Source organism: Zootoca vivipara, chromosome 3, assembly GCF_965207765.1.
Source record: "Zootoca vivipara chromosome 3, rZooViv2.hap1.1, whole genome shotgun sequence".
In the NCBI taxonomy this organism is placed as follows: Eukaryota; Metazoa; Chordata; class Lepidosauria; order Squamata; family Lacertidae; genus Zootoca; species Zootoca vivipara.
Window position 1 is genome coordinate 114,550,576 of NC_142586.1, and position 21,935 is coordinate 114,572,510.

The 21,935-nt window shown below is 47.6% G+C and overlaps 2 long non-coding RNA genes across 3 annotated transcripts in view; both read right to left on the minus strand.

Moving 5' to 3' along the window:
• Nucleotides 1–11,627: 11,627 nt before the first annotated feature.
• The window catches only part of LOC148686471 (uncharacterized), a 425,644-nt gene continuing 415,336 nt past the window's right edge, over nucleotides 11,628–21,935 (minus strand). For both annotated transcript variants that reach the window (XR_015949248.1, XR_015949249.1), the window contains exon 2: nucleotides 11,628–11,881. This is a non-coding gene — a long non-coding RNA (uncharacterized LOC148686471). The remainder of the gene's footprint in view (nucleotides 11,882–21,935) is intronic.
• Nucleotides 17,358–18,982, minus strand: LOC132591847 (uncharacterized). The gene is made up of 2 exons (XR_009557264.2): nucleotides 18,866–18,982; nucleotides 17,358–17,611 (listed from the first exon to the last, which is right to left on the minus strand). It is a non-coding gene; the product is annotated as an uncharacterized LOC132591847 (long non-coding RNA).

Below are 21,935 nucleotides of genomic sequence, written 5' to 3' on the forward strand. Positions count from 1 at the left end.
TCGCCACGACAAGGCATTGATCCATGAAGGGGACTGGCCATGTTAGCTGTGCTCCATCTCCACAGTTGGAGGCAGAAAATGCTTCTGAATACTCCAGGGGGGAAGAGTGCCCTTGTGCTTGGATCCCACTTGCAGGTTTCCCACATGCATCTGGTCAGCCACTGACAGATGAGGATCCTGGCAGGTTGGGCCATTGGCCTGATCCAGCAGCCTCTTCTTATGTCCTTATGGTGAAGACGGAAGCTGCTCCTGCCCTGGCCTGAACTCAAGGGGGTGGTGTTGGCCCCATGGGAAAGCGATGGCATAGAGCAGGTGGTCTGGGGTCTAAACTCGATCCTCATTTCGGCTTCAAAGAGCATTTTGGTCTGGGAGGCATTTCTAAGGAGAAACCACAGCTTAGCAGTAGAACAGCAAGGAGAACAGGAGGTCACCTCCCCTCAAAATGGATATTGTGTTCCGGGAAAAAGTTCAGAAAAGGACGAACAAAATGACCAAGGGCGGAAGCAACTCCCCCAGGAGGGAAGGGTACAACATTTGAGAGAAAAGGCTGCTAAGAGGAGGCATTATAGGGGTGCCCAAAATCACGTGTGGAGTGGTGAAAGGGGACAGAGAAAAGGCTGTATTCAGTCAGAGGTTTCTGTCCACAACCCCAAGCAGACATTTCTCTATCCTTTGGCCCGAGGCAAGCAAGAGGCAACATTGCATCTCAAGAGCACATTCCAGCCAGGGAAAACTACTGTGTGTGGAGTGTGTGGAGCAGGGCACTGGGAGGTGTGGCCTAGGAAGGGGGTGTGGCTTCAGCCAGGCAGAGAGATCTGAAGGGCTGCATTGAGCACCCAAGGCTGAGGTTCCCCGCCTCCAACCTCTAACATAAATGTTTGGTGTGAAGCTCCTCCCCGATAGAGACCATAGCTCAGTGGTGGAGCATGTGATTTGTCTTGCATGCAACTGGGCATTCCCTCTCTGCAGTTCATTGGTGGGGAGCTCCATCCATGGGGAGGTGCTCTTGCTTTGCCTCAATACAGTAATTCGTTCATTTATTGCATTTATATGCCACCTTTTCCCCATGTGGTGTACATGGTTCTATTTAAGCACTACAACACCCATTGAGTTTCACAGCTGAGCAGGGGTTTGCACCCTGGCCTCCCAGAGCCAAGTCCAGCATTCTAACCACTATACCGCACTGGCTTTCTCTTCCTCCTGCAGGACCCTGCGGTAAGGGGCAGCGCCCCTGCCGCGACTATGGAGGCACCTGTGGCACACACTGCCTGAAGACCGGGCACTACTACGCCACCTGCGATTGCGGTCATGGCACCGTCTGCTGTCTGCCTCACAGGAAAGGCTGAGCAGGAGGCAGGCCGCCTCACGAGGAGGAGCCGGAGACCCTGTCTTCACCACTCAGCTGTGTAGAGGGGCCCATCATGGATGCTTCTCCTCAATAAATTGACATGAACGTCCTTGGCGAGTTCTGTGTGCTTCCTTCAGGGGGCAGGCAGGGAGGGGGAATCGTAAGGCAGTGGGGGGCAACTTATTCATTTCAGATGACTGGTGTTTCCGGATCCTTTCCCTAATAATCATCGTAGTAGTAGTAGTAGTAGTAGTTTATTTATACTGCACCCATCTGGCTGTGTTTCCTCAGCCACTCTTGGTGGCTCCCAACATAATACCGGTATTTATAATAAAAAGTGATAAAACATCAAACATTAAAAAGCTCCCTAAACAGGGCTGCTTTCAGATGTCTTCTAAAAGTCAGATAGTTGGTTCTTTCCTTCCCATCTGATGGTAGGGCGTTCCTCTGCCTGGTTCCCTGTAACCTCACTTCTCGCAGGGAGGGAACTGCCAGAAGGTATTCAGAGCTGGACCTCAGTGTCTAGGCTGAACGATGGGGGTGGAGACGCTCCTTCCGGTATACTGGGCTAAGGCTGTTTAGGGCTTTAAAGGTCAGCACCAACACTTTGAATTGTGCTCGGAAACGTCCTGGGAGCCAATGTAGGTCTTTCAGGACTGGTGTTATATGGTCTCGGCAGCTACTCCCAGACACCAGTCCAGGTGAATAGCAAGGGAGGGGCGAAGGGGGCAGTCCACCCCTAGCTCCACTGTGGCAAGGGCAGCATGTGGGGGCAGCGCCCCCGGCCCCTGGCGCGCCCCTGGCCCGCCCCTGGCCTCCTCCGCCCGAACAGGGAGAAGAAGAGCACACTATGGAGCAGGTTGATGGCCGGCGCCGCCGCCAGCAAACCACTCCATAGCGCGCTCTGCTTCAGAGCACGCTGGCCGAGCAGAGCAGCAGCACTAACCTGGATGGACTGCACATGTGCGGACATGCACAGTCTGTCCTGGCGCGTGCGTCGTGCCGTCAGGACCCATGCGTCAGGATGCATGCGCGCTGTGGAGTGACGCCCTGCCCCCAGGGGGTGCCGCCCCAGGCAGCCAAACAGCACCGTTCGCCACTGCACCAGTCTAGCTGCCACATTCTGGATTAGTTGTAGTTTCCGGGTCACCTTCAAAGGTAGTCTCCCCGTAGAGCACATTGCAGTAGTCCAAGCAGGAGATAACCAGAGCATGTACCACTCTGGTGAGACAGTCCATGGGCACATAGGGTCTCAGCCTGCACACCAGATGGAGCTGGTAGACAGCTGCCCTGGACATAGAATTGACCTGAGCCTCTATGGACAACTGTGAGTCCAAAATGACTCCCAGACTGCATGCGGTGTAGTGGTTAAGAGTGGTGGACTCGTAATCTCGTGAACTGGGTTCACTTCCCTGCTCCTCCACATGCAGCTGCTGGGTGACCTTGGGCTAGTCACACTTCTCTGAAGTCTCTCAGCCTCACTCACCTCATTGAGTGTTTGTTGTGGGGGAGGAAGGGAAAGGAGATGGTTCGCCACTTTGAGACCCCTTAGGGGAGTGAAAGTTGGGATATCAAGTCCAAACTCTTTTTCTTCTTCTGCACCTGGTCCTTCAGGGGCACAGTTACCCCATTCAGGACCAGGGAGTCCTCCACACCTGCCCGCCCCCTATCCCCCCAAAACAGTACTCCTGTCTTGTCATGATTCAACCTCAATCTGTTAGCCGCCCACCATCCTCCAACCGCCCCCAGACACTCACGCAAGACATTAACCACCTTCGATGGTTATGATTTAATGGAGAGGTAGAGCTGGGTATCATCTGCATACTGATTAACACCCAGCCCAAACCCCCTGATGATCTCTCCCAGCGGCTTCATGTAGATGTTAAAAAGCATGGGGGAGAAGACGGAACCCTGAAGCACCCCACAAGTGAGAGCCCAGGGGCCTGAACACTCATCCCCCACCACCACTTTCTGGACACAGCCCAGGAGGAAGGAGCAGAACCACTGTATAACAGTGCCCCCAGCTCCCAGCTCCTCTAGACAGTCCAGAAGGATGTTATGGTCGATTGTATCAAAAGCCGCTGAGAGATCCAGGAAACAGCTCTTACCTTTGTCCCTAGCATGCTGGACATCACCAACCAGCGCGACCAAGGCAGTTTCAGTCCAATGATGAGGCCTGAATCCCGATTGGAAGGGATCCAAATGGTTCACATCCTCCCGGCGTGCCTGGAGTTCTTCAATCACCTTCCACAAGAATGGAAGATTTGAGACTTGGCGATAGTTGGCCATACTGGCTGGATCCAAAGATATTTTTTTTAAGAAGCAGTTTAATAAATGCCTCTTGCAGTGGATCTGGGAAGCCTCCCTCACAGACGGAAGCATTCAGCACCCTGCAGAGCCCATCACCCAGCCCTTCCCAGCTCGCTTTTATGAGCCAGGATGGGCAAGGATCCAGGAGACAGGTGGCCGGTTTCACTCATCCAAACAGCCTGTCCACATCCTCGGAGGTAACAGATTGGAATTGATTCCATGCAACTCAACCAGACAGGACTCTAGCAGTCTCCCGCCCCGCCCCTGCTCCCACGGTGGAGTCTACCTCTTCCCGAATCTGAGAGACTTTATTTGCAAAAAAAAAAAAAAAACCTTTGCAAAATCATTGCAGGAGATCTTAGGGTCCTTACCAGGCCCTGATGGTGAAGGTGGTTCTGTAAAATTGTGAACCACCTGAAAGAGTCTCCTGCTGCTGTTTTCTGCAGATGCAATAGAGGCGGTGAAGAAGGTCCTCTTTGCCATTACTATCACCACTTGGTATGCTCAGCGTTCAGCTCTAACCAGTGTCCGGTCCGATTCAGAATGCGTTTTCCGCCACCAGTGCTCTAGCTATCTCAGCGATTGTTTCAGCGCCCTCAATTCTGGGGGAAACCACGGGGCTGTCTGGACAACATGCAATTGGCGGGGGTGCTTTGGAGCCAGACAGTCAATAGCCCTGGTTAACTCTGCATTCCAGCAGTCCATCATGGAATCAGCTGAAAGGCCATCAACATGGGATAAAGCACCCCTACCCATAGCTGCCAAGTTTTCCCTTTTCTCGCGAGGAAGCCTATTCAGCATAAGGGAAAATCCCTTAAAAAAAGGGATAGCTTGGCAGCTATGCCCCTACCACTCTCTGGAAAACATTTGGATCCATTAAGTGGTGGGGGCAGACCATCCGAATCGGTCCAACCTCACTGCAGAGGGGAAGGGTCGCGGAGAAGTCCAGTTGCACCAGGAAGTGATCTGACCATGACACTTCTTTTGTTTCACTTTTACTTAATGTCAGATCACCCACGTCAATAGAGGTGAACACCAGGTCTAAGACATATCTGCGACTATGAGTTGGGTCAAACTTATGCAGGGACAGCCGCATTGAGGCCATGCTTTCCACAAAGTCCTGAGTGGCCCCTTGTAAGGTCGTGTCGGCATGGATGTTAAAGTCCCCTAGGACAACCAAACTAGGTGTCTCCAGGAGAACATCTGCCATGACCTGAAGCAGCTCGGGCAGGGAATCCTTGGTGCAGCGAGGAGGTCGGTACACCAAAAGGAATCCTGTACTGCCCCTATTGCACAACTTCCAGAACATGCACTCAGAGAACTGGGTCTTCCCAATAGGACGTCTGGTGCAAACTCATGACTTCCTAAAAATCACTGCAAACCCCCCCCCCCCACAAGGCCTGGGTTGCTGTGCGTAAGAGAAACCTGGTGGACAAGCAGCAGCAAGGACAGGCCCACCTGCTTCATCCAACCAAGTCTCTGTTACACATGCCGGGTCAAGTCCTCTATCCATGATCAAGTCATGGATGGCAGTGGTCTTATGAATCATTGACCTGGCATTGCACAGCAACACCTTCAGGTCGTGTGGGTATCCCTTGCTGATTCCAGTATCCATCCGGTCAGGACCAGACCCAGGGTGTTATGTACATAACACAGAGGCAAGGATAGTCCTCAAATAGCGACTAAATCTGCTTCCTCGGTAATGAAATGGTCTGGTCTTAGCATAACTCCTCCTCCTGCCCGTGATCACTGAGGTTGGGTGTCCCAGTGCATTCTGTTGGCTGGGGCCCACTCCCAGGCAGCCCTGACCCTCTCCCCTTAAGAACAGAACACAAACCATACAACAAACCAATAAAACAGTAGAAACCAAAAAAACAACAACCCAATGATAATAATTTACAATCATACTAAAACTAAACCAACCCCCATCCCCAACAAAATGTCCACCCCACCCCCACAAAACAAAATTCAAAATACCACAGATTAAAAACTATTTAAAGCACCTAAAACATTTAAATAATTAGCTAAATAATTACTTAATAGCATTAGGGTTGTCAGACTCAATAGAGGACAGGACTTCTGTGCCTTTAATTGCCCTGCTCTCTTTTGAGTCTGGAAACCTTAAAGAGAAACCAGCAGACCCTTTTGCTTGGAAATTAAATAAAGGGTCTGCTGGTTTCTCTTTAAGGTTTCCAGACTCAAAAGAGAGCAGGGCAATTAAAGGCACAGAAGTCCTGTCCTCTATTGAGTCTGGCAACTCTAAATAACATTAACACATGGGGGCTGGCCCTCACCCTTGTCCCACCCCCAAAGCACCACCCCAAGGGATGGCCTCCTTTGGTGACCCCCCACCCCTTAGGCAGGCTGGCTGGCTGGCTGACTGGCTTCATAAACTGCCCCAGTAGCTGGACCACGTCCAGCTGGGGCAGCAGCTGTTTCCACATTGCCTGCCTGCCAGGGACCTGGCCCCTGCAGTACTCTCTGCAGTATTCTTTGCTTCTGTAGCAGCAGCAGCAGCAGCCCTCCAAGTGGGGGAGACAGCAGTCCCCCCCAACAGCCACAGCAACAGGAGTTTCTGGGTGGGGGAAAATGGCACACCCCCCCCAAGCCACAGCAGCTGCAGCAGAAGTCTCTGGGTAGGAAAGATGGCAGTCCCCATCCATGAAACATGGCCATCCAACCTCTGTTTCAAAACTTCCAAGGAAGGAGAGTCCACCACCTCTTGTGGGAGTGTCCCACTACTGAAAAGCTCTTACGGTCAGAAGGCTTTTCTGAATGTTTACTCGGAATCTCCTTTCTGGCAACTTGAAGCCATTGGTTTGAGTCCTACCCTCCAGAGCAGGAGAAAACAGGCATGCTCCCTCTTCCATGTGACAGCCCTTAAGAAATTTGAAAATGGCTATCATATCTCCTCTCAGCCTCCTCTTTTCCAGGCTAAACATATCCAGCTCCTTCAAGCACTCCTCATAAGGCTTAGTTTTCAGACCGTTGATCATCTTGGTTGCCCCTCTCTGCACATGTTCCAGCTTGTCACTATCCTTCTTAAATTGTGGTGCCCAGAATCGGCCACAGTATTCCAAGTGTGGTCTGACTAAGGCAGAATAAAGGTAAAGGTACCCCTGACCGTTAGATCTGGTTGCGGACGACTCTGGGGTTGTGGCGCTCATCTCGCTTTACTGGCCAAGGGAGCCAGCGTACAGCTTCTGGTTCATGTGGCCAGCATGACTAAGCCGCTTCTGGCAAACCAGAGCAGTGCACAGAAACACAATTTACCTTCCCTATTTATCTACTTGCATTTTGACGTGCTTTCAAACTGCTAGGTAGGCAGGAGCTGGGACTGAGCAACGGGAGCTCACCCTGTCGCAGGGATTCAAACCACTGACCTTCAACTTCTGTTGATGGAGCCTAGAATAGCATTAGCTTGTTTTGCTGCTGCATCATACTGTTGACTCATGTTAAGCTTGTGGTCCACCAAGACCCCTAGATCCTTTTCACATGTACTACCAGTAACCCAGGTGTTCCCCACCCTATATTTGAGCATCTGGTTCTTCCTGCCTAGGTGCAGAACCTTACATTTGTCCCTATTGAAATTCATTTTGTTAGCTTGTGCCCAGTTCTCCAATTATTAAGGGCATTTTGAGTTCTGATTCTGTTTTCTGCGGCATTAGCTAATGCTCCCAGTTTGGTGTCATCTGCAGATTTGATGAGCATCACCTCAATTCCTTCATCCAAGTCAACAACAGGTCCAGGACAAGAACCCTGTGGCACCCCACTTGTCACTTTTTTCCATGATGATGAGGAAATAGTAATGAGTACTCTTTGGGTTCTGTCAGTCAACCAACTACAAAACCATCTAACATTGTTCAACCCACATTTTACCAGCTTCCTTGCAAGGATATCATGGGGGGCTATGTCAAAAGCCTTACTGAAATGAAGATTACTATGTCCATAGCATTTCCCTGATCCACCATGTTTGGAATTCCATAAAAAAAGAAAGAAATCAGATTGGTCTGGCATCCCTTATTATTGAGAAACCCATGCTGGGTCTCTTAGTAATGACACCATCCTTTTCTAAATGTTCCCAGACCGACTGCAGAATTATCTGTTCGTGGACCTTCTGTGGTACAAATGTCAAGTTCACCAGTTGGTAGTTGCCTTGGTCTTCCCTTTTTCCACTTTTTTGAAGATGGGGACAACATCTGCCCACCTCCAGTCTGTAGTGACCTCACCTGTTCTCCAAGAATTGTCAAAGACAATTGACAAAGGCTCCGAAATTACATGTGCAAGCTCCTTTAGTACCCTTGGATGCAGCTCATCAGGCCCTGGAGATTTGATTTGATTTAAAGTAGCTAGGTGTTCCCTTACTACCTCTTTTCCTCTCTTGGGGTGCAGCTCCCTCCATACATCATTCATTCTGTTATCAAAGACATAGAGTTCTTCCTTTAGAGTCTGGCAGGTTGGGGAGGGGGTTCAGCTGAGCATGGCCATCACAAAAAGGAGAAAGTGAGTGAACACAATGAACAATGGCCATTGAAAATACTGCATCAATGTGCATCGTACTGGGCAAGAGAAGATAAGAAAAGCAGGCACCAAAAGGGCAGAAGGTACGTAAGCCACATGAATGTCCACATGACATCTCTGAAAGATATTCTCTCTATAAAAGAGCAGAGCCCCGACTGAAAGCACCACCGAGTCCTCAGCTCATCCACTGTCCTTCTGCGTTCATCCAGAGAACCCAACCAGAACTCCACCATGAGAGCTCTCTACTTTGCATTGGCCATCGTGCTGTTGGTTGTCGCTGACATGGCTGTTGCAGGTATGAACCGGATTTCTACAGGGTGGGAAGAAGGGGCTGTACTTTATAAGGCAGACTGAAGGGGCTTCTGCCTTGGCCTGAATTCAAGGGAGAGGTATGGGTTTCATAGGGAAGGCAGTAATAGCCACCAACCTACATAGATGACCTTCAAAGAGGATTATAGAAATTTATGAAAGAGAGGGATATCAATGGCTACTGGCCATGTTAGCTGTGCTCCATCTTCACAGGTGGAGGCAGTAAATGCTTCTGAATACTCCAGGGGGAAAGAGTGCCCTTGTGCTTGGATCCCCCTTGTGGGTTTCCCACAAGCATCTGGTCAGCCACTGAGAGAAGAGGGTGCTGGATGAGATGGACCATCGACCTGATCCAGCAGCCTCTTCTTATGTCCTTATGGTGAAGACAGAAGGGGCTCCTGCCCTGGCCTGAAGTCAAGGGAGTGGTGTGGGCCCCATGGGAAAGCGATGGCATAGAGCAGGTGGTCTTGGGTCAAAACTGGAGCCTCATTTGGACTTCAAAGAGCGTTTTGGACTGGGAGACATTTCAAAGGAGAAGCCACAGCTTAGCGGTAGAACAGCAAGGAGAACAGGAGGTCACCTCCCCTCAAAAAGGATGTTGTGTTCCAGGCAAACGTTCAGGAAAGGACAAACAAAATGACCAAGGGCGGAAGCAACTCCGCCAGGAGGGAAGGCTACAACATTTGGGACGTTTTCAGCTAGAGAAAAGGCTGCTAAGAGGAGGCATTATAGGGGTGCCTAAAATCATGTGTGGAGTGGAGAAAGGGGACAGAGAAAAGGCTGTATTCAGTCAGCGGTTTCTTTTTTTAAAAAAATAATATTTATTGCATTTTGCAGCATTACAAATCATTATACCTTCACATCAGCTTTATATCTTCAGCAAAAAAAGAGAGAGAAAAGAGAGAGAAAAATAAAAAATAAAAAGGAGAAAAAACAAAGAATATCAAAGAAAAAAGAAAAAAGAGAAAAATTAAACATCTAATATATAAACCATTTTACTAAACTTTGACTTCCCCGTTCCGTCCTTCCCAAGTCTTGTTATATCCCATTTTGGCAATTTTCCTAATTATTTACATTAATCCAAATATCTCAAATAAATTCTTATAATATCAAATTACATAAAATCCCATCAATTATACTCCCCAGACTTTAATTCTATAATAATCCCCTTTAGCTTCCTGTTTTCCCTAAAAATCTCCTCAAACCTCTATTTCTAACAATTTCTAACAAAAAAGAACATTTATTATTTTAAATCAATACAAAAGATCGCCCCCCTTCACTCGGGTGCCCTTCTCTGGACGACCCGACCAGCATCTTTAAACAGTCCGATTCGAAGCCGTATTATCCGTCTCTTAGTTGTAATGTCCTCTGGCAATCAACCTACTCCGTCTCTCGCCCACTCCAACCCCATTTCTTCTTCCCAGCAACCCTTCTGCCGCCCCCATTGTTCATATCTTTCGCCCGGACCTACCCTCCCCTCTCTCACTGCGGAGGTTCGACTCCGGGCCACAACTTGATTGTTTTTCCTTGGAACCAGCTCTCCTCCTCTCACTAGGAGAGACAGCTCCTGGATCTCTTTGTACATTGGAGCTCCTTGGTAACAATCTAAGTCCTGTGCAACCTCTCTCACCGCTTGCGCTTCGATCCAAAACTTCTTCTCCTCTTGTTCTGTCACCTTTGTATCAGTATTCTTGTCATCCTCTAATTCGTCCTCTTGTTTTTCCTCATTGTCAATGGAGAGAAGTCGTTGCTGTGTCTCAAGGCATAACTTTGTAATCCTTTTGTATTCCTTTACTCCTTCAATGATTTCGTAGACTTTTCCCCAGACTCTTTGTAACCCATTCTCTCCCATCTTGTGATGTTGTTTAGTCTAGGGATTTCCTTTGTCCTCTCCAATTTCAATATGGCGATCAGGCAGAAGTGTCGGAGACGTGTCTTAAACTTCACTAGCCGGGGCTCCAGATTCCCGCCACCCGGTATCCGAAGGGGTCGTCAATTAGAAAAATAAAACCAGTTTTGCAGAAATCCAGTCTTATAAAATAAAATCGTCTCCCCTTGGCTCTGCTAACCACAGGTGAGAGCTCCTGCTTGCTGTTTTTAGAGAGATACCAAGTCCCGTTTCAGCTTAATAGCTGCAGGCTTGGTAATTGCATCTAAAAAGTCTCAGTGAAGGGGGGGAAAGACCTCCGTCTTCTTTAAATGCCACCCCCAAGTCCGAATTCCCCCCCAAATTAAATATAGAATCTTACTTGCAAATCCAATTCTGATTTTGGAGGCATCTGGTGCTCAATTGGTGTCGGCTCGGAGCTTTGCGCCACAGAGTGAGCGTATCGTCCCGAGGCTCCGTCGCGCGCCGTCTGCTGATTTCACCCCCTAAAAAGGGGGGGTTACTCGCAGCGGCCAAGACTTCAAGGAGCTCTGCCGGGTGCCACGTCCCTGGACAGCCCAGTCCAGGGGTTCTCTTGGGGGCCACCTCACTTGGATGGCACTCCCCCCCCTGCGACGCCCGGGGATCTCGGAGATCAAGAATCCCAATGGCCGCCAGACCGGAAGTCCGTTCAGTCAGCGGTTTCTGTCCACAACCCCATGCAGACATTTCTCCATCCTCTGGCCCGAGGCAAGCAAGAGGCAACATTGCATCTCAGGAGCACATTCCAGCCAGGGAAAACCCACTGTGTGTGGAGTGTGTGGAGCAGGGCACTGGGAGGTGTGGCCTAGGAAGGGGGTGTGGCTTGAGCCAGGCAGAGAGATCTGAAGGGCTGCATTGAGCACCCAAGGCTGAGGTTCCCCACCTTCAACCTCTAACATAAATGTTTGGTTTGAAGCTCCTTCCAGATAGAGACCATAGCTCAGTGGTGGAGCATGTGATTTGTCTTGCATGCAACAGGGCATTCCCTCTCTGTAGATCATTGGTGGGAGCTCCACCCATGGGGAGGTGGTCTTGCTTTGCCTCAATATTTATAATTCGTTCATTTATTGCATTTATATGCCACCTTTCCCCCATGTGGTGTACATGGTTCTATTTAAGCACCACAACACCCAGTGAGTTTCACAGCTGAGCAGGGGTTTGCACCCTGGTCTCCCAAGGCCAAGTCCAACATTCTAACCACTATACCACACTGCCTTTCTCTTTCTCCTGCAGGACCCTGCGGTAAGGGGCAGCGCCCCTGCCGCGACTATGGAGGCACCTGTGGCACGCACTGCCTGAAGACCGGGCACTACTACGCCACCTGTGACTGCGGTCATGGCACCGTCTGCTGTCTGCCTCACAGGAAAGGCTGAGCAGGAGGCAGGCCGCCTCATGAGGAGGAGCCGGAGACCCTGTCTTCGCCACTCAGCTGTGTAGAGGGGCCCATCATGGATGCTTCTCCTCAATAAATTGACATGAACGTCCTTGGCGAGTTCTGTGTGCTTCCTTCAGGGGGCAGGCAGGGAGGGGGAATTGTAGGTTTTTGGGGGCAACATATTCATCTCAGATGCTTGGTGTTTCCAGAGCCTTTCCCCCCATGTACAAAGTAACAAAATAAAGGGTACAAACAAAATAAGGGGTATAAAAGTGGGCCAACAAAATTATTAATTAAAAGCTTATATGTGGATGATGTTATTTTAACATTCAAAAACCCACTAGAAAGTGTATCAGCAGTTTTGGAAGAAATAAAGGAGTTTGGAAACTTAGCAGATTTTAAACTAAACAAACAAAAAACAACAATGCTAGTTAAAAATATGGATGTTCAACTCATGAAAGACTTGGAAAGAATTAGCGGTATAAAGAGTGAAAAGAACGTAAAATACCTGGAGATATGCATAGCTGCCAAGTTATCCCTTTTTTACAGGGATTTTCCCTTATGCTGAATAGGCTTCCTCGCGAGAAAAGGGAAAACTTGGCAGCTATGGATATGGTTAACTGCAAATAACCACAAAACCTTTAATTATAATTATGCAAGGGTTTGGAAAGAAATTAGAAAAGATTTGTAAATTCGGAATAGAATGCAATTGTCACTGTTGGGTAAAATTTCTGTTATAAAAATGATGCTATTTCTATTTCAAACAGCACCTATAATTAAGTATATTCGAAACTTTAAAGACTGGCAAAAAAAATTTATCTAAGTTTATTTGGCAGGGGAGAAAACCCAGGATAAAATATATTTTGAAGCATCATGCTTGTGCTAGTTAAAAGATTGGATTTTATTAAAGAGCAGCCACCTATTAGACCTGGAAGGGCATGATTTAAAATTTGGATGGTATGCGTGCCTCTGGTATGGAAAGGCAAGGATATATAAGAGTTTCTTAAACTATATAATCAGGAAAAACCTCCACAGGGTTTGGGAAAAATATAAAAATCTATTAGAAAGAAAAACACCAATGTGGTGACCACCAATAGAAGCCCTGGCAAGGAAAAATGTTAACACAGAGACAAAATGGAGTACATATAGCGATCTTCTAAACCTTGCTGGGGAGGAATACAAACCGAAAAAGTATGAAGAGATAAAAGACCAAATGCAGATTGGTTAAGTTACAACCATTTAAGGGCAATATTTAAGTTAGAGAAAAATACAGTTTTGCTGAAAAGAGCTCACAGTTTGAAGAGGAGATATTAAGATCCAAGGTCAAAATATTATCAAAAATGTATAATTTATTACTTGAGTGGGAGAGAATGAAGGAAACGGTAAAATCTACAATGATAAGTTGGGCTAGGGGCACAGGAAACAATAGTGATTTTATACTATGGGAACAACTGTGGAAAGTAAATATAAGTTTTACAGCATGCTATACGTTAAGAGAAAACTTAAAACAGATAAAGTGCCAATGAAAGAAGACTGGCATATTAAACTGTTAGAATATGCAGAGTTAGCAGGGATGACCACTAGAATAAGAAACCAAAATGACGGAAGATATAAAGAGGACTGGATACAATTTATAGAATATATGGAAAAGTATGATAAGCAAACAATTTACCTAGCAGGATGGTAAAATTTTCAGCAGAGTAAGAATTTAATATTCATTGGTGGAGTTAGGAGTCAGTAGGAAAGGTGACCAAACACAGGATGCTGAAAATCTAGATGGACCGTGAAGAGCTCGGAAAGGATCTCCCCAGAGTGGGTTGAATGGGCAATGAAATGGCAGGTGTTGTTCATGGTAAGCAGGTGAGGCAAGATCATCACCCTCAGCATTCTAACTTTTGTTGTTTAGTCGTTTAGTCATGTCCAATTCTTCGTAAACCCATGGACCAGAGCGCGCCAGGCACTCCTGTCTTCCACTGCCTCCCACAGTTTGGTCAGACTCATGTTGGTGGCTTCGAGAACACTGTCCAACCATCTCGTCCTCTGTCGTCCCCTTCTCCTAGGGGACGACTTTACAGGGAAGCAATGCAGAGTCCCTTGACTCCATAAATAATAATAATCTTATTATTTAAACATTCACTGGCTACACTCCACTCCATCTGATGCACAAAGTAGGCTGTAGTCCGCTAACGCTAACAGCATCATAAAATTTGTTGGTCCTTATTTTGGGAAGACAGCACCCCACTCGTCTGCTTTGCTTGCAGCTGTCCAGGGTCCTGAAACAATGCCCTGTTGCTAATACATTATAACTGCAGTACTTTAAATTAACGTTGGGCTCTTAACCAGGCAGCTGCAGTTCAAAAGCACATCAAAGTGCAAGTAGATAAATAGGTACCCCTCCGGCGGAAAGAGTGCTGCAACCCCAGAGTCGTTCGTGGCTGGACTTAACTGTCAGGGGTCCTTTACCTTTAGGGGTCCTTTACCTTTAACTGTCAGGGGTCCTTTACCTTTAGCTTTAAGGAGCTCAAGGTAGATTACATTCTCCCCCTCCCCCCGCCCCCAATTTAATCATCACAACAAGTGAGAGGCAGTGACTGGCCCAAGGTCACCTTTTGAAGGCTGAGTGGGGATTTGAACCCTGGTCTCGTGGGTCCTGGTGCAATACCCTAACCACTACACCACACTGGTTCTCAGCGGGATTGGGGTAACTTCATTGGGATTGTGGAGGGGGTGAAAGATTAAGTCCCAGTGAACGCTGCTGTCTTCTTCTTATTAATGCATCTTATTAATTTGTTTAATATTCCTCTTGTTAGGGGATGTGGTTGGTGTGGTGGGTTAAACCACAGAGCCTAGGGCTTGCCATTCAGAATGTTGGCAGTTTGAATCCCTGTGATGGGGTGAGCTCCTGTTGTTCGGTCCCAGCTCCTGCCCACCTAGTAGTTCGAAAGCACATCAAAGTAGATAAATAGGTACCGCTCCGGTGGGAAGGTAAACGGTGTTTCCGTGCGCTGCTCTGGTTCTCCAGAAGTGGCTTAGTCATGCTGGCCACATGACCCGGAAGCTGTCTGCGGACAAAAGCCGGCTCCCTCAGCCTATAGAGCGAGATGAGCACCGCAACCCCAGAGTTGTGCGCGACTGGACCTAATGGTCAGGGGTCCCTTTACCTTTACACCTTTTTTTGCAAGTAGTTTTCCTTAGTATAACGAATTTTGTATGCTTAAAAATAAATTAATTTAAGCACTTTTAGGCACACTTTCCTCTAATATAAGCATTTTTGGGCACATCATTTGGAGAAATTAAGAGACATGTGAATTCCGAAGGATAGGTTTGTTTTTGTTTGTGAAGTCAGAATTAGCCCGCTTCTCAATAGATAGGAAACAAGACCAGGTTTCTCCCCATTCTGAGTCGAGTGTGAGTAGCATTGCACTGAGTATACCTGTGATTCTTTGCTCCCATTCACATCCCAAGGATTGACAAGGGAAAGGGGATTGCTCAGACTGAGCAAAATGAAGAGAGCTGTATGTTATTGGTGGCGTCACAAGCACTAGCCAATAGGTCAGGGGTACCTTTACCTTTACCTATTCCTCTTGATGGTGTGTTTCACATCCCCTGTAGTTTCTCCCCAAGGTCACTCAAACATTTAGATAGGCTTCTAGATTGGGACAGGTTAGCCACATGATGTGGCCACAAGAAGCCCGCCTCGGAGGTGCACTATTCCACTGAATCCCAGCTGCTGAGGACGAGGATGTCCTGCTTGTGGGGCTGATTGAAGAATCCGTGTCCAGGGCAGCTGTTTATCAGCTCCATCTGGTACGCAGGATGAGACCCTCCCTGCCCGCGGACTGTCTCGCCAGAGTGGTGCATGCTCTAGTTATCTCTCGCTTGGACTACTGCAATGCGCTCTACGTGGGGCTACCTTTGAAGGTGACCCGGAAACTACAACTAATCCAGAATGCGGCAGCTAGAGTGGTGACTGGGAGCGGCCGCCGAGATCACATAACACCGGTCCTAAAAGACCTACATTGGCTCCCAGTACGTTTCCGAGCACAATTCCAAGTGTTGGTGTTGACCTTTAAAGCCCTAAATGGCCTCGGTCCAGTATACCTGAAGGAGCGTCTCCACCCCCATCGTTCTGCCTGTATACTGAGGTCCAGCTCCGAGGGCCTTCTGGCGGTTCCCTCATTACGAGAAGCCAAGTTACAGGGAACCAGGCAGAGGGCCTTCTCGGTAGTGGCACCCACCCTGTGGAATGCCCTCCCACTAGAGGTCAAAGAGAACAATTACCAGACCTTTAGAAGGCATCTCAAGGCAGCCCTGTTTAGGGAAGCTTTTAATGTTTGATGGATTTCTGTATTTTAGAATTTCTGTTTTTTTTGGAAGCCGCCCAGAGTGGCTGGGGGAACCCGGCCAGATGGGCGGGGTATAAATAATAAATTATTATTATTATTATTATTATTATTATTATTATTATTATTATTATTGGATCCACTACTCTGGCAATTCTATGTGAACCCAGAGGTGCCAACTTGCAGCAAAGATTGAAGAGGCCTGGGGCTGAGTCCATGTGATGTCATATGAGCGAACCATTGTCTGATCTAGCAGGACTCGTCTTGGATGCCAGTATCTCCCCTGGAGATCTTAAGTCTCTGTCCTAATCTACCCCATAGACCAGGGGTAGATTGTCTCTCCAGATGTTTTGGAACTGCAACTCCCATGATCCCTGACCACTGGCCCTGTTAGCTAGGGATCATGGGATTTGTAGTTCCAAAACATCTGGAGAGCCAAGGTTGCCTATGCCTCCCATAGACTCAAGGCCAGCCCCCCCCTCCCCGGTCTCCCCAGAGAAGCACGAGAGCTTCAGCTCTATTAAGGGACATCAGGCTTTCTCAGAAACCTTTGGGGGATGGCTAAACTAACAGAAATTAGGTGCAAGCTTTAAGTGCTCTGTAGGTTAGCATCGAAGGTTCACAAGGAAAAAGATTCAGAGCAACAATGGAAATGGGGTACTGGTGCAGAACACAAATATGTATCAGAATAACCTCCTCATATAAGAATAACTCGTTCATTATTGTTTCCATTCCCAATTGCTACTCTTCCAGCATTATTATTATTATTATTATTATTATTATTATTATTATTATTTTAAAGACTGTTCTTCCTGGGAATACTGATGTTGTGCTGTCGGCGAAGGAATGGCAATGTTTCCTGCATCATCCCGCCCTCTCTCTGCATGGGAGCTTCCTAAAGAGAAGTCAGGGAGAGAAACTTGGGGTGTGTGTGTGTGCTACCTGAACAGGTGTTATGCAGAAGGGCATAGATGCTCTTGAACATTGTTGATTTCACCCTCAAGGTGGGAAACGGGGGCACCCTTTTTTTCTTTTCCTTTTGCAGGTGAAAACATGGGCAGAAATTATCACAGGTTTCGCCTTAGCCCCAGTGTGGACAGTCCTACCCCATGAGGGTAATTGCAGAAGGAACTGTAAAGGACTCTGGAAACCCCAGGATTCTGAAATGACTATATTACCCTCACCACCCTACAATTCTCCATCTCCGCCGGCCCCGGAAAGAAGCACACAGGGCATGCCAAGGACATTCATGTCAATTTATTGAGGAGAAGCATCCATGATGGGCCCCTCTACACAGCTGAGTGGTGAAGACAGGGTCTCCAGCTCCTCCTCGTGAGGCGGCCTGCCTCCTGCTCAGCCTTTCTTGTGAGGCAAACAGCAGATGGTGCCATGAATGCAGTCGCAGGTGGGGACGTACCGGTAGTTGCCACTGGTCAAGCAATCCTTCCTACAGGTGCCTCCATAGCGGCTGCAGGGGGGTCTCTTGTGACAGGAATCTGCAGGAAGAAGAGTTAGCCAGTGCAGTATAGTGGTTAGAGTGTCAGACTAGGAACCGTGAAACCCTGCTCAGCCGTGAAACTCATTAGGTGTTGTGGTGCTTAAATGAGGAGGGGGAGAACCATGTACGCCATCTGGAGCACCTTGGGGGAAAAGGTGGCATAGAAAGGCAATAAATGGACAAATAATAAATATTGAGGCAAAGCAAGAGCACCTCCCCATGGGTGGAGCTCCCACCAATGATCTGCAGAGAGGGAATGCCCTGTTGCATGCAAGACAAATCACATGCTCCACCACTGAGCTATGGTCTCTATCTGGAAGGAGCTTCACACCAAACATTTATGTTAGAGGTTGGGGTTGGGGAACCTTAGCCTTGGGTGCTCAATGCAGCCCTTCAGATCTCTCTGCCTGGCCCAAGCCACACACCCTTCCTAGGCTACACCTCCCAGTGCCCTGCTCCACACACAGTGATTTTCCCTGGCTGGAATGTGCTCTTGAGATGCAATGTTGCCTCTTGCTTGCCTCAGGCCAAAGGATGGAGAAATGTCTGCATGGGGTTGTGGACAGAAACCTCTGACTGAATACAGCCTTTTCTCCTTTCTCCACATGTGATTTTAGGCACCCCTATAATGCCTCCTCTTAGCAGCCTTTTCTCTAGCTGAAAAATTCCCAAATGTTGTACCCTTCCCTCCTGGGGGAGTTGCTTCCACCCCTTGGTCATTTTGTTTGTCCTTTCCTGAACTTTTGTCTGGAACACAACATCCTTTTTGAGGGGAGGTGACCTCCTGTTCTCTTTGTTGTTCTACCGCTAAGCTGTGGTTTCTCCTTAGAAATGCCTCCCAGACCAAAACGCTCTTTGAAGCCGAAATGAGGATCGAGTTTAGACCCAAGACAACCTGCTCTGTGCTTTCCCATGTGACCCACACCACTCCCTTGAGGTCTGTCTTCACCATAAGGACATAACAAGAAGATTCTGGATCAGGCCAATGGCCCAACTTGTCCAGGATCCTCTTCTGTCAGTGGCTGACCAGATGCCTGTGGGAGCATGGCTAACATGGCCAGTAGCCATTGACAGCCCCCTCCTCCATGAATTTATATAATCCTCTTTGAAGGCCATCTAGACTGGTGGCCATCACTGCCTTTCCAATGAAACCCATACCTCTCCCTTGAATTAAGGTCAAGGCAGAAGCCTCTTCAGTATGCTTTATGAAGGACAGCCCCTTCTTCCCACCCTGTAGAAGTTCAGTTCATACCTTGAACACTCATGACAGTGGCAGCCAACAACACAAAGGTCAAGGCGAGGTAGAAAGCTCTCATGGTGGAGTTCTGGTTGGGTTCTCTGGATGAACACAGAAGGACAGTGGATAAGCGCCTCGATGGTGCTTCCAGTCAAGGACTCTGTTGTTTTATAGAGGGAATGCCTGAAAGAGATGCCCTGTGGATATTCATGAGGCTTACATAGCTTCTGCCCTTTTGGTGCATGTTTTTCTTGTCCCCTCTTGCCCAGAACAATGCACACTGTTGCCGTATTTTCAATGGCCATTGTTCATTGCGTTCACTCACTTTCTGCTTTTTGTGATGGCCATGCTCAGCTGACCCCAACTTGTTGGACTCCAAAGCAGGAACTCTTTCACTTTATGATCTACTCCAATTGAAATGTATGGCTTGTTGCTAAATTCATAGCCAAGCCAGTCAAAAATCAGCATCCATTTGGGTTTTCATGGTGTCTCAAGGTTAGAGAGCCGAATGGAACAAGGCATTTGGGTAGTAGGGGAGCAGTGGCTCTGAAGGATCTGGTGGAAATGAAAAGGGAGGAATAAGGCAACAGATTATTTAGAGCAGTGGTCCCCAAAGGGGGTGGCACTGCCCCTTGAGGGGGACATTGGGACTATTCAGGGGGCACTAATAGGCAAAGGAACAGCCAGGGCTGGATTTAGGTTTGATGAGGCTCTAAGCTACTGAAGGTAATGGGGCCCTTTATATAACCAGCTGTCCTTTGTCAACAACAAATCGGCGATGTTTTTTTGTGTTGAATGTATACTGTGTGATAGGCATCTAAAGATTAAGAAGAAGAAGAAGTATATTAATAGTAAAGTAATTATTAAGCTCTAACTGTATGCAGGTTTTATTTTTATTTTTGTTTTTTATCTGATATTTTGGAAATGTACATCCAGTTTTTTCCCCTTTAAATTTTTTGTGGCCCCCCAAGAGAGTGGATCCCTAAGCTCTAGCTTGTTTAGCTTATACATACATCTGGCACTAGGGACAGCTGGTGTAGGTAGAGCTGCAAATGACTATCCTGCTCTCACTAAATCAATTTGTTGAAATAATAAAACTAAATAGTTTCAATTGAATTCAGAATAAATATGGAGGTGTTACTGTTTTTGAATTCTACTGTCATTACCTTCCTTAATGGCTGTGCAAGCCGCTGTTCTGAATATAGGGTAGGAAGTAATGGGGATGAGCTTATGGAACCAGTGGGCCGGTGTTCTGAAAAAGTTTGGGAACTCACTGCTTTAGAATAAGAGTTGCACTGCTGCTCTTCAAGATTTGTTGGGGTCCCAGCCACCATCATCCCCAACCAATATGGGCCTTCGTCAAGAATGCTGGGGACTGGAATTGCTGAGTTCAGACTGCTTGGCAAATTGGCTGAGCTATGTCCCCCTGCTCCCTTATTGGGAATGACTCATCTTGCTACTGAGCCAACCTAAATCAGATTGGATAGCCTCTCCTCCCCACCAAACAGGCGAGCCAGCCCCCAATATCCGCCACCCTGTGGTTCAGTGGTAAAGGTAAAGGGACACCTGACGATTCTGGGGTTGCGGCGCTCATCTTGCTTTACTGGCCGAGGGAGCTGGCGTACAGCTTCCAGGTCATGTGGCCAGCATGACTAAGCCGCTTCTGGTGAACCAGAGCAGCGCATGGAAACGCCGTTTACCTTCCAACCAGAGTGGTACCTATTTATCTACTTGCACTTTGATGTGCTTTCGAACTGCTAGGTGGGCAGGAGCAGGGACAAATGTTGCTGCAAGTCAGTGTAAGCAATACTGAGCTAGATGGATCAATGAACTGACTCAATGTAAAGCAGCACCCTATGTTCTGTCTCTCAGTCATCTATGTATATGTCTGCAAATCAGAAAAGACTAAGATAGTAGCTGCCTCTGTGGACATAATTATATGAAATTCATACAATTAATACCCTGGATCCCCTGGAATGCTCCATGCCCTCATATTCTGGAATCTCACACATTCTACAAGAACCGCTCCATTTCATTGGCCCTCTGGCGTTTGTTTTATTGCTAACCCTTGTTTTCCCTTACCAGTTTTTCATGCAATTTCCCATAATGAAATTGCACCATAATGAAGTGTTAAGAAAGTGTCAAGAAAGTGTTTGTAGTACTGAGTTCTTCCCTTCCTGTTTCGAGACAGCCATGCTCCCATCCAGGGCATTCTATTCAACAACAACAACAACAACAACAACAACAACAACAACAACTTATTATGCCCCGCCCATCTGGCCGGGCCTCCCCAGCCACTCTGGGTGGCTTACAACTGGATATTAAAACACAATAAAACTTCAAACATTAAAAAGTTCCCTAAACACGGCTGCCTTCAGATGTCTTCTAAAAGTCAGATACCTGTTTATTTCCTTGACAACTGGGAGGGCGTTCCACAGGGAGGGTGCCACCACCAAGAAGTCCCTCTGGAGCAGCAGAAAACAACCTTTCTCCCTCCTCTATATGACATCCTTTTATATATTTGAACATGTCTATCATATCACCCCTTAACCTTCTCTTCTCCAGGCTAAATTATTTTTATAGGAGCCTACACAACAGAAAATACTGCTGCTGTATGTAGGTTTCAATTTGTTTGTTTTTATCTTATATTTTGGAAATGTACATCCAGTTTTTTTTCCCTTTAAATTTTTTGGGGAGGCCCAAGAGTGAACAGTGTGATGCAGCAGCTAAAAAAGCCAATGCAATTCTGGGCTGCCTCAACAGGAGTATAGCATCTAGATCAAGGGAAGTAATAGTACCACTGTATTCCGCTCTGGTCAGACCTCACCTGGAGTACTGTGTCGAGTTCTGGGCACCGCAGTTCAATAAGGATACTGACAAGCTGGAACGTGTCCAGAGGAGGGCAACCAAAATGGTCAAAGGCCTGGAAATGATGCCTTATGAGGAACGGCTTAGGGAGCTGGGTATGTTTAGCCTGGAGAAGAGAAGGTTAAGGGGTGATATGATAGCCATGTTCAAATATATGAAAGGATGTCATATGGAGGAGGGAGAAAGATTGTTTTCTGCTGTTCCAGAGAAGCGGACA